This window comes from Nelumbo nucifera, chromosome 3 (genome assembly GCF_055504915.1).
Source record: "Nelumbo nucifera cultivar China Antique chromosome 3, China Antique-T2T, whole genome shotgun sequence".
Lineage (NCBI taxonomy): Eukaryota > Viridiplantae > Streptophyta > Magnoliopsida > Proteales > Nelumbonaceae > Nelumbo > Nelumbo nucifera.
The window spans coordinates 93247893-93260030 of record NC_142651.1 but is presented as its reverse complement, the minus strand read 5'-3'; the positions used below and the strand labels follow the sequence as shown (position 1 = coordinate 93260030).

The 12138-nt window shown below is 35.6% G+C and overlaps 1 long non-coding RNA gene across 1 annotated transcript; it reads left to right on the top strand.

Annotated features, from left to right (window-relative positions):
- Positions 1 to 1311: 1311 nt before the first annotated feature.
- LOC148801730 (uncharacterized) lies at positions 1312 to 2239 on the top strand. Its single transcript, XR_016083793.1, has 3 exons — positions 1312 to 1490; positions 1602 to 1812; positions 1947 to 2239. It is a non-coding gene; the product is annotated as an uncharacterized LOC148801730 (long non-coding RNA).
- The last annotated feature ends 9899 nt before the right edge of the window (positions 2240 to 12138 follow it).

Here is a 12138-nt window from a genome sequence, read left to right as displayed (position 1 = left end):
AAGATGTTTTGTGACAATCAAATAGCTATACACATAGCCACCAATCTAGTTTTCCATGAAAGAACTAAACACATTGAGGTCAATTGTCATTTCATTTGAGAGAAAATTCAAGCCAAAATCATTGGACTCCTTGTGTCTGAAGTAGAGAGCAACTTGCAGATATCTTTACTAAAGTTATTGACAAGGGACATTTCCAACAAATTTTATCCAAGTTGGGCTCCATAGATAATTTTAGCCCCAACTCGAGGGGGAGTGTTGAACAACTGACCTAATTACCAATATTCCTGCTCATTTATGGAGCAATCTTGTTATTCTTGGAAGTTGAATATTCCTTGTATTGTGAAAATATTGTCATGAGATTTCTTTCCCTTCTTGTACTTATTTTATCTTTAAAAGAGTGAAACCATGGTAGTCTCCCCTCATGACAGAATTGGGGATTACCTTTCGTGGAGTTGGTCTTAGTACTGAATCATGTTAAATTTCTGTGTTCTTTAAGTGGTTTGCGTAGGTTGTTCTTTTGTCATAGGGGGTCTTACTAAATATCTTTTAATAAAAATCTGTCATTCCCTTCCCTTCCCTTTTCTTTTTTTTTCTCCCTTTTCTTCTCTTTCTTTTTCTTTCCCTTTCTTTTACTTTTTTTTTTTATCTTTTTTCTATCTTCTTTTTTTTTTCTATCTTTTTATATGAGGTGTGTGTGAGGCACATGAGGCGTACACCTCTAACATGCCTCATCAAAAAAACGTATGAGGTGTACGCCTCTTGCACCTAAGGCATATGCCTTGGAGGTGTCAACGCCTCTGGCATACGCCTTGAGGAGTTTAAGGGACACCTCGCCTGGAGGCACACCTCCTTCAGAAGGTAGAAAGAAGAAATCAGCAGGTGTCATAGCTGGAATCATGGTTTCAGTAGTGGCCCTTGTCCTCACGGTTCTAGGTACCATTTGGTAGAGAGGCTGTCAAAGACACAAAAGCACAATGGACCAAGGTGGGAGAAACCATGTACAAATCCTTTCAGAAAGAATGAAATTAATCATTTCATGAAGGAGGGAGGGGATAAAATAGAAAAAAGAAAAAAGATTTATCCGTTGCTTAACATCATAAACAAATAATAACTGGTTTACAAAGTAATGAACTTTAACATAAAATAGTGACTTGAGGAAATTATACATATTATGAACATTTTAATCTTCAGAAAAGTTTAAATAAATAGGAAAAAGTTTTATATGTTCATAATTTATGGTCTATATTCTGCTTATCATTAATGTCCTTACTGACATGAGTTTGTTGCTTGTGAATGTGGACCCCTAGTGAAAACTGAAGCATAGAATGCAAGTTAATAGTTACAGAAATTTATTGTCTTCTAATCCACACTTATTCAGCTTTGCTTCTTTGACAGATTCAAGAGATCCTGCAAATTGGCTCCTTACATTGAAGCAAATAAAAGCTGCCACAAACAAGATAGGAGAAGGTGGTTTTGAGCCTGTGTACAAGGTATTCTATCATCTTACCATATTGATTGATCATTCTTTCATGTTCATCAAATTGCATGCATCTCTTTCATGTAAATGCCAAATAGAAGAAACTGTTGTTACTCAATTGCAGGGTCATTTATCAGATGGAATCATAATAGCAGTTGAGCATCTTTCTTCCAAATCAAAGCAATGAAATCGGGAATTTGTCAATTTGATGGGCATGATTTCTGCTCTGCAATATCCACATCTTGTAAAATGTTATGGATGCTGTATTGAAGGAAATCAAATTCTGCTAGTATATGAATTCATGGAAAATAATAGCCCTACTCATGCCTTGTTTGGTAAGATGAATGATATTTTGTTTCACTGACTTCTTTTCCTTTTCTCTCTTCTTTTCATCATCGTTTCTTGTGGACCAGTATATCTCAAAACTAACATATTACTTTGTGATTTGTGTTAATTTGATGATGTGAAGGTCCAGAAAAATACCAACTGAAATTGGACAACTAGGCAGAAGATCTGTATTGGGATAGCAAGAGGTTTGGCTCATCTCCATGAAGAATCAAGATTGAAGATTGTTCACAGGGATATCAAAGCTACTAATGTACTTCTTGACAAAGACCTTAACCCCAAGATATCTGATTTTGGCTTGGCCAAGCTTTATGAAGAGGAGAATAGGGAAGTGGGAGTTAATCTGCTCTACTCTGTTAAAAGTCATTATTGGTGGTTGTGAGCATTTTTTATATCTTAGCAAAACAATAGGGAAGTGGGAAAATCCACAACTTGAAATTCCTGACTTCCACTGAATAGTAATGGATTCTACCAGTTGCAGAAACTAGAGCAGTTCAGTTTCTAATTCATGTTACATTTGACTCTTTCCCTAGGAAAATATTTAGTAGAGGTGGCGATGTGTGTCCAATTACCTATATAACCAACATACCCATCGTGGATTAGTGCGTTCTGGATCCAGAAAGTTTAGACCCAAGAATTACTATGTTAAAATTTGGGGTTAAAATCACATTATTATGTTCAACTTGGACTGTTGGGATTCTCTGCACTTACTGCACTAATCAATGCGTGACAGGTTGACAGGTGTTTCATTACATGTGTGCAATGGAATGTTCATGTGTGGGTAAGGACACCTGTCTTAGTGATTGCTTGGTCCAGTTAGTGCAGGAAAAAAAAAAAGTGCAGCAGATCCCAACTCTAACTTGGATCCATAGATCCATTAGGGATTGGGTCCATATTTGGATCACTTTTTTTTTCCTTTTATAATCAACTGTCATGCAATGAAATTTATATTTTAGTGTGATCCAAAAGCATTTTGTCAATTTAAACAATACCCGATTGTTTCTTATCATTAGGTTCTGTAACTACCTATGTCATGTCTGGGTGACTGGGCCTTAACCCAACATGACCCTGATACTGATGCTGATAAGAGGGTCTGTGTCTGGGTATATATGGACCTGGCCTAAATAGAATTTCATGAGATCAACTTTTGCAGTATAAGAAATATTACCCTATAGTTTCAGGGTTGACTCTAATCTCATTTAAGTTATGTTTGGTTTGAAAGAAAAAATAGGGAAAGGAAGGGAAACATAGGAAAATTTATACAAGGCTTGTAAAGATTTTCTTACATTTCCCTTCCTTTCTCTATTTTTTCCTTCAAACCAAACACAGTCTTGGGGAAAATATAATGTGATAATCCTGAATCTTCGGTGGATATATGGCCCCAGAGTATGCAATGAAGGGTTACTTGACAAACAAGGTAGATGCTTACAGTTTTGGAGTTATTGCCTTGGGAATTGCCAGTTTGTCACTGGGAAGAGAAATACTGCTTTCAGGCCAGAGGATTTTATTCATCTTCTTGATTGTTTAATTGTGACAGAAAGAGATGAAACAAAAACATCTGGAGGTAAATGTGGCTGGATGTCTACTTTCCTCATTATCTGTATACAAGTTTTGGCTACTAAAATGAATTTTTTGTTAGTGACTGACTCCATTTTAGTAATAAACAAATATATATAAAGTTCTGTTTTGACTCCATTTTCATCGAAGGATTTGTTACCATCTGATGTGGATATCCTCATAGATTCCTTTCTATATTAAAAAATAATTAAAGAAACACTTCCCACCATAAATAAGCAGAGAACAACTACTCCGTGGAAATAGAAATATTGGTGTTGGTTCTTGCTTGGGCTTCTGACCTTTGAGGTCCACCGTCCATGATACCCCATCAAATGCAGTGTTTTCTTTCTTCCTCACCCAACGAATCTCTTGCCTGCACGACAAAATGCATGTTTGCAGTGCAAATCCAGATAAGATGCAAAATTTGCACTTGGATTTCTGCCCACAAAAAATACATAAATTGCACTTAATCCAGTTTGCATGCATTTGTTTGTGAATATGCTTTACACCCTTACTGCGCAATTTACACAAATGCTCAATCCAACTTACTCAAGTTGCACCCCTACGTAAGATTTGAATAGTTAAGACACAAATGCGCAATTTACACTCAAGTGACCTGTCTCACTAATAAAGTGGACAAAAAAAACAAGGTGAAAAGCTTTTGTCCGCTTATAATGGCACTATATTGTTCTATAAAGTGTTTTTTATTAAAATACCCCTATAATTTTATGAATTTATTAAAACCTACCTTATAATTTGTATTTTACTAAATCATTCCCTATAGTTGCAATCGATTTACTTAATCAACTTTTTATCAGATGATAATGAAAAATGACAGTTTTGACCCTAAGCATCTTTGTTTTTTTTTTTTTTTTTTTTTCTTTTCCTCTGCTAATGGCATGCGTTCCATTTTCTACATGGTGTTTGTTATGAAGCAAAGATAAGAAAAGAGAAAAACAATGGTAAATTACGTGAACATTTTTGTATTTGAGGCTGTGTTTGGCTGCAATGCAAATAAATTTGTGCTGATGCAAAACCATGGCAGTGCAAATGATTTGAGTGTAAATTCTGACCTATTTTTATTTTAAATTTTAGCTTATTTTGTTTGATTGTAGTACAAATGAAGTAAATTTAGACAGAAAACAGAATAAAATAAAATCCAAAACAAAATTAAACAAGAATTTACATTTTTTACATTTGCACTGCCATGATTTTGCATCAGTACAAATTTTATTCGCATTGCAACCAAACACATTAGGCTCTGTTTGAGAAAAGTGCAAATACATAGGCTCTAATTAATCTTAGCATCAGTCTCCATGATGCATCAGAATCTCCTATCAGATTATTTATATGCATTGACCAATTCATACCCAAAGAATTTGGCCATTAAGATAAGTAAATTAATCTCAACCACCTACGTATTGTTGTTTCTACGTGAAATGTGAAATTTGACGTCTCAACTATAAAAGCCAATCATTAGTCCTACTTTGAATACAAAACAATGTGGAGAATAACATAATAAGATGAGAGAGAGAGAGAGTTGTATGTCATTTGCATTCAGATATTAATTTTTTTAGGTTTTTTCACTCATTCATCTTAGTATTTGCATTTATGTCATGCTCATGGATATAGAAATAGTAAAAATCGATTTAATCATTAATAATTTAATAGTGGATATAATTTTAAATAGAATGGAATTACGAAACATAATTTTTTGGGTCCCAGTCGAATTAAGTCAGTCTAAGTCCAACTCAAGCATTATTTTTTGGGTTATATATAGTCGGTTCAGGAATAATTTTACTCACATATTATATCCAATTGAACTTTTAGTTTTTCAAATGCTAACTTTCTTGGGGTTTTAAAAGAAATTTATACATACACTTCCTCTCTTCTCTCCATCTATTTCAGTTTCTTATAAATAAGAAAGTTGTATGTCAAATTGTCAATTGCTTTTAGTCCTAAAATAATAAAAATATTTTTAATTATTATTCTTTATTTTCTAAATGGAATTTAAATGAGTTTTAAAAATTATATTTTGATTACTTGTATAGGAAATGATTTAGCCTGACCCATTTAATGAAATGCATGATAGCATGGAGTATGGATCTGCTCCTCACACCAACCTCACAGCATATACCAGCCACACATGGGAAACATCTCCCATATTTGTATGTTATTATTCATGGGAGATGTTCCCAATACATGGTGGGATGTGGTTGTGAGAAGTGCTCTGTGAAAAGCATATCCCAATTTGATACCATGGGTCTTGTTCTTTATTGTAGGGATGTAGGTGGATGGGTAGATTAGGTTTATAGTCAACCCAGTCCCAAACCCTAAATATTGGACCTAAGGCCTGATTGCAAATTGGGCCTGAGATCAAGCTTAACCTTTCCAACCTAAGCCTAGCCTTAATTGAAAATTGACATATACGGGTTGGGTCCAAGCCCAAGTCAAACTTGGGTAGTTGAACTAATGGCTTATTTGGTTTGAAGGAAAAGGTAGGGAAATGAAGGGAAAGGGAGGAAAATCTATACAAGATTTATAAAGGTTTTCTTACATTTCCTTCAAACCAAACGCAGCCTAAATGACCTCCGACCCAAAGGAAAAACAGTTCCACTTCCAGATCCATTTTTAAATATTGCTTTTAATAGATAGAACTATTCCCCTAGACTTTCAAATCTCCATGGGCCATTACCACCTTTGTCATCTACGGAGCTGATTGATACCCATGATGCATGCTTATCTGAATTGTACCCGATATATCTCTTATAGTACGCTTTGTAAATAAATGCATACCAGAATAAAATACAAATTTTGCACCTGTTTCAATTTCATACTTGTTTATTTGGCTCAATTTAGGAAGAAGGCAAATAAAAATATGTATAATACAAATACAAGGTTTAGAAACACTGAATATAAGGTTTTGCATTGTACATATTTGTATTTAAACTCTTCCCAAACAAAGTCTTTATAACTATGAATTGCATTCTTATCTGATACAAATTTTGCATCCTTCGTATAAAATGGAAAACACGTTATCTTACTTCACCTTATTCCCAAACAAAACTGAACTTTCCTCTTACGTCCATTCTCAATCAGAAATGGTGCATATCAATAAAAACAAAAATTGATAGCGAAGTAAACCAGAATTTATAATCGACGTATTTACATGGACTTCCATGCACTCACGCAAATGCAAATAGAATAATACACACTGAAAAGTGAAAACCAATCTACCAAATAGAATATATAATCAAATATAATATTTTAGACCTTGGGCCTAACAACCATGCCAAATAAAACATGTTCATCTTCTTAAAGAATTGTGTTAAAATGAAAGGCGCGTGATATAAATGATGAAGTCGCATTCGAACCCGCTGATTTGACAAAAATCAATCTACCAAAAAATAATCAAAAGTAAGGAAATATTATTATTTAACAATTAATAATGAAAACTTTGGAAAACTTTATGCCTACTTACCAGTTGAAAAAGACCAAGAATTGAAGATAAATTAATAATCAAAGAAGAGTGATCAATTAATTGGGTGGCTTAGTGTGGGGGGCGTGGTGGGAATCTCCTCCCAACAATGACTCGGGAGAGTCAAGGGTTTTTGGTACAGGGGATGGGACCCCAGATCAGCTATCAATACATGGTCCCAACGCACAATGTCCCAACCAGCCATTGCAGTCAGAGATGTTCCAAATGTGTAGTTGCAACGGCCTGTTGGGATAGTTTTGGGAGAATTTTGTTGATAATAGATCCCCCGGTATTGTGTTAGTGGTAGGATTTTTCTCCAATAAAAAAGCAGTTCTAATATGATTTGTGTCCATACATTTCACCATAAGATTGGGACCCATTATGGATACAAATCATGTTGAAGCGGATTGGAGTGATTCCTTTGGTGGGTGGAGATTGGGATTTGCTGCGTAGCCCAATAATAAAAGGAGAGAAAAACAGTTCAGCTCAGGGTCAGAATTTTTAGGCCTAAAGCACAGTTGGAGAGGTGTGAATTGATATCAATTCATAGGTGGGTATTGGTGCATAGAGTGGGGGTATTTTACATTTTGAATGTTTATAGGTCTGCAGTGAAATTCAAAAATCTGCAATGAGCCCGTCCGTACGTTTCCATAAAAAAAGTCAAGATGACTGTCTACGACAAAAAACATCCATATTCTCAATGATAACACTTCAAACTTCACAAGTCCACCTATTAACGATAAACTCCAAAATTCCCTCCTGAACAATGGGGTTTATCACTTTACTACCTAATCTTTGAAAAAAATTTAGGGTAAACTATAAAATCTTCCTTGGGATTTCATAAGAACCTCCCTTAATTGTTGGAAAAAAGAAACAAATACCTACCTTTAATTAGTGGTCGTTTGGCAAGTCTTTTTTGAAAGATCTTTTGGAAGCTCTGATAGTCAAAAGACGATGTGAGTTTTTGCATCAAGATCTTAACAGCTTGAAGACCATTTGGTTAAGGCGTGTCTGTTTGCACGAAGATGAGTTAAAAAAAAGGCGAAAAGTTCCATTTGGAGCTTCCCGAAAATAGCCCAAAGTGGGCTTCCCGTGTCTTTTTGGGGTTGCGGTTTTCGGCAGCTAGATCTTTTCTCAGCCAAATGGGAAAAGACCAAAACACAGCCTGTCAGGCTTCTAAAAAGCCAATAGCCTGCATGAAAAGATGCACCAAATGGGGCTGACTGAGGTGAGAATTTTACCAAAATACCCTCATGAATAGAGATGGAGAGAGCAAGAAAAAAGAATTGAAGAAGAACAATCTAGCAGAGCAGTTTGAAGAGGAAGATGAATACGATGAATGAGAGAGATGAGATTTGCCATCATTCTATTCACAAAGAATAAAAACTCTCGGACAATGAAAGCTAGAATAGGCTTAATGGTTTTACAAATCTCACTCAAGTGGGGTTTTTGAAAATCTGGTTTCAAGAAGATAGGGAAAGGTGAGGGGAAACGAAATTGACTCTCAATCAGAGTTTATAGACTCAAAATGAATTAACGGCTAGGCTGAAGAGGAACATGATTCTATATAGGAAATGGTTTATAGACCAAGCATTAGATGATGTAGGTGTTTGGCATCAATGTTGTTGCTTCAGAGATGTTTTATGAGAAAATGATGTTGTACGCATGAGGGTCTGTTGCACCGTTTTCTCAGAAAATTACTCCTTTTTTTGGCATCAATGCTACCACATAGGTTGTTTTCTTGGAAAACGGCACTAGTTTTGTTTGTTACTAGTGTTGTATAGCCCTTTTTGACATTGGTCTATATTATCCAATGCCCAAGATGATGTCACATCATTGCACCGTTGTCAGCAATAGGCTGTTTTCTGAGAAAACATTGAATTTGGCATTTTTCAGACCACACTTTTCCAATTTCTAAGGCGTGGTCTAGAGCAGTGCTTTTTCTTGGAAAAACAATGCTAAATAAAAGGTCATTTTCTTAAGCACCACTTTTTCTAATGTGGTGCCATTTTCTCAAAAAATGACATCAATGCCAAACAATGTTTTATGGCATGGTCCGGAGCAATGTTATCTTCTACACAAAACTCTTGGATAAATGAATAGTTTCTAAAACATTCTTTTATTTTTCATTATTTTTTTTATTGCTAGATCCCTTATCCCTCATCCTCTCCCATAAAAATCATAGCTACATAGATTAAAGATATGAATTGGGATCTACTCCTCAAAGAGCTTGCCTCACATAGACCTCATAGCCACATCTCCCCATGAATAATAAATACAAGTATAGGAGATGTTCCCAATGTGCAGTCATGATAGGTTTTGAGGTCAGTGTGAGGCACATTCTGTGAGGAGCAGATCCAGACTCTAAAGATACAGTTGCATCTATTTTCATTTTCAAGCAACGATTGCTCTTCGACATTCATTTCTACTGAAAAACCTCATACTTGTATAACTTCTTCTATGACCCACAAACCTTATTCCATATGGTTATGAAGATGAAGCTTGAGTTTTGAAAATGGTATGAAATTCTTTAGAGACCTCACATTAGATGATCTCGATGGGGATGACAAATTTGTTTTTTGAAACTCTTGTTCAGGATGATGGTTTTGAAGCTTTAATCCAAGAAGCTCTTTCCATCTAGTCAAACATCTCGACATCTGGAGAAAAAAAAAAGATATAGGTCCACACTAAAAGAAATCCTTAAATCTCCAATGAGATTGCACAGTATCCAACGAACTGACCACCACAGACATCATTGAAGCTACTACAAGTATCAATTATCTGATAAGATTTCTCCGATCGAAATTATGTTCTTTGGTCAATAAGTTTTAGTAGATGCTACTATTGGAAGGGTTAGAAATCAGATTATGTATGGCCGAACCATGCTTGATAGCTGGGCAATTTTCAAAAATTTTCTAATCCAACTCAGGAACCGATTTCCCGATGATTTTGAAATCTAAAATTTCTAGATCAATTTTGCACTGAATCGGACCAGATTTGAAAGCCAAGTTAAAACTGATCATACCTGATACAAAAACCACAAATTGAAGCACCTAGAGTAGTAGTTCACACCCAATATCAGTTTCAAAAATTGGCCTCCAACTAAAGATGACGCAATGTACAAAAGAAACCAATTCAACAACACCATTTCAACAAAACTGCTATCCAATTTGCTTGGATCGAATGGGATTTGTGAGCCTAATTTCCCTAAATTTTCTCTTGCAAAAATAAAGTAGAAAAACTGATAAAAATAAGTTCTTGTAATGGCTAGATCATGCTAGGGTTCCTAGGAGGCAAAGGAAAAGAGGAGAGAACAAGAGAGTGGAGAGAATTATCTGAATTGGACTCTCCCCTCTTTCTCCTTTATATAGAGCATTCTCTTAATCTAATTAAGAGATAATCCAAATCAAATTTGGATCAGGACTCTATAGTTAATTGATAAGCATTATCCTCTTAAGAGGAAAAGTGCTCCATACCTATATTTATGCCTATTTTCAACCCAAGTCACTTGACAATTTGATCGCTTAATTAATCATATTAGTAATGAGCCTTAGGCCCATTTTCTCCAATAGCTCATGTCCATAAGTGTTTCATGGCCACTTTCGGCCTGAATATTGTATGGCATGGGGGACCCCACAAAGGTCTCAGACAAGTCCATAAGGGTTTGACCCTACCCCTAAAAGAGGTTAGGCCGAATTCACTACTCAGGGTAATGAACCTCTAACCCAATCAGATTGGGCTTTGGGCTTAGTTTGAGCCCAACATTTACAATTAAATGATCATTGGATTCAACCACCCTATGAAGATACAAGGATAATGAACTTATGTAAAATAAAGCTTATTATGTAATCAACCCTATAATGGTCTCTTACACTTAACCTCTCAGCCCATAATCATCATAACATTACTCACAAGGAAGGACCTCTCCCCTGACTGCAAGATGTAAAGTCACACTCTCTTCTCGGATGGAACCCAGGATTTAAAACCTTTTGCAAACATTTTTCATAAAATAGTAATAATATATAAACATATTTTGCAAATCAGATTTCAAATACAATTAATATCCACTGCCGACAATTTAGGTTTCCATCAGAGAGAGTGTAAACCCTGATATTCACTTTGTCTAACAAATGGGCCAACCCTATCACTATGATCATTCACTTAGGTGATTTCCCAAACTGCCCAAACATGCCCAAGTATTTGACCCTCAATGGATCTCACTAGTTGGCATATCAAATGCAACTTAATCCAACACCTAGTGTAATATCATAATCAAGTATAGGGTAAAATGCAACTTTCTAGTTTTTGCCCATCTATCTCCAAGGTCCAGAACATAACTAGAAATTGGTTCAGGTTCAATGCTTCTTGTAAACACCCACTAGCTGTGCTTAGGGTCTAACCCTAGTAACTGAGACAAGCTGCTCCAACTGTTTAGCAGCACACCAGTGTCAGCCTTGTCAGGATAAACTCTCCAAGTATATCCAATGGTTGAAAACATTCTAAACTAACAAGAGTCTCTTAAGTGTCCAATTTAAGGGTAACTCAAAGAAAACATACCAATATAAACATGAAACAATAATGTACTTTATTCATTTATAGATAAATGTTTATGTACATCAATCTAATTGGAGTTAAGGATATACACTATCTAACAACTACAGTTTCTTCATTGTTGTCAAAACTATTGAAGTGAAATAAATAAAAGTAAGTTTGTTAGTTATTTTATGAAGGGTAAGTTTGGTAATTAAAAAATTTAACGCACTAAGTATGTTCCATCGTAAAGGATAATGGAAGGGAGGTTTGTTTTTATATTTTATGCAAAAATTTAAACTCTTTCTTTCTCATGTTTTTGCCTCCTTGAAGCTTCCATTTCAAGTTGTTGCCTCAAGGGACTAGAGAAACATGGAAGGCCTCAAATTTTAAAACCTGAGTTTTTGGATTATGACATGTAAAACAACCTTCCAAAAAATTGCAGGAGATGTGCATATGTGATGAAATCAGACTGGCACCCCACAGGTGCCTGACATGATCATCTCATTGTGCATTGGGAATATCTCCCATACTTGTTATGGGGAGATGTTTCCAATACACGGCTGTGATGGACTGTGGGGTGCATGTGGACTGAGCTCTGTGGAGCACTAATGAGAATTCATGTCATCTGGTTATACTGACCAAGTGTTTGACACTATCCTATCCACGCTTAACCCTTCAAAGACCAATGGGGAAGTTGTTGCATGGTTTTTAAAACCAACCTAGTGACCGAACTAGTTAGGGATCCGGT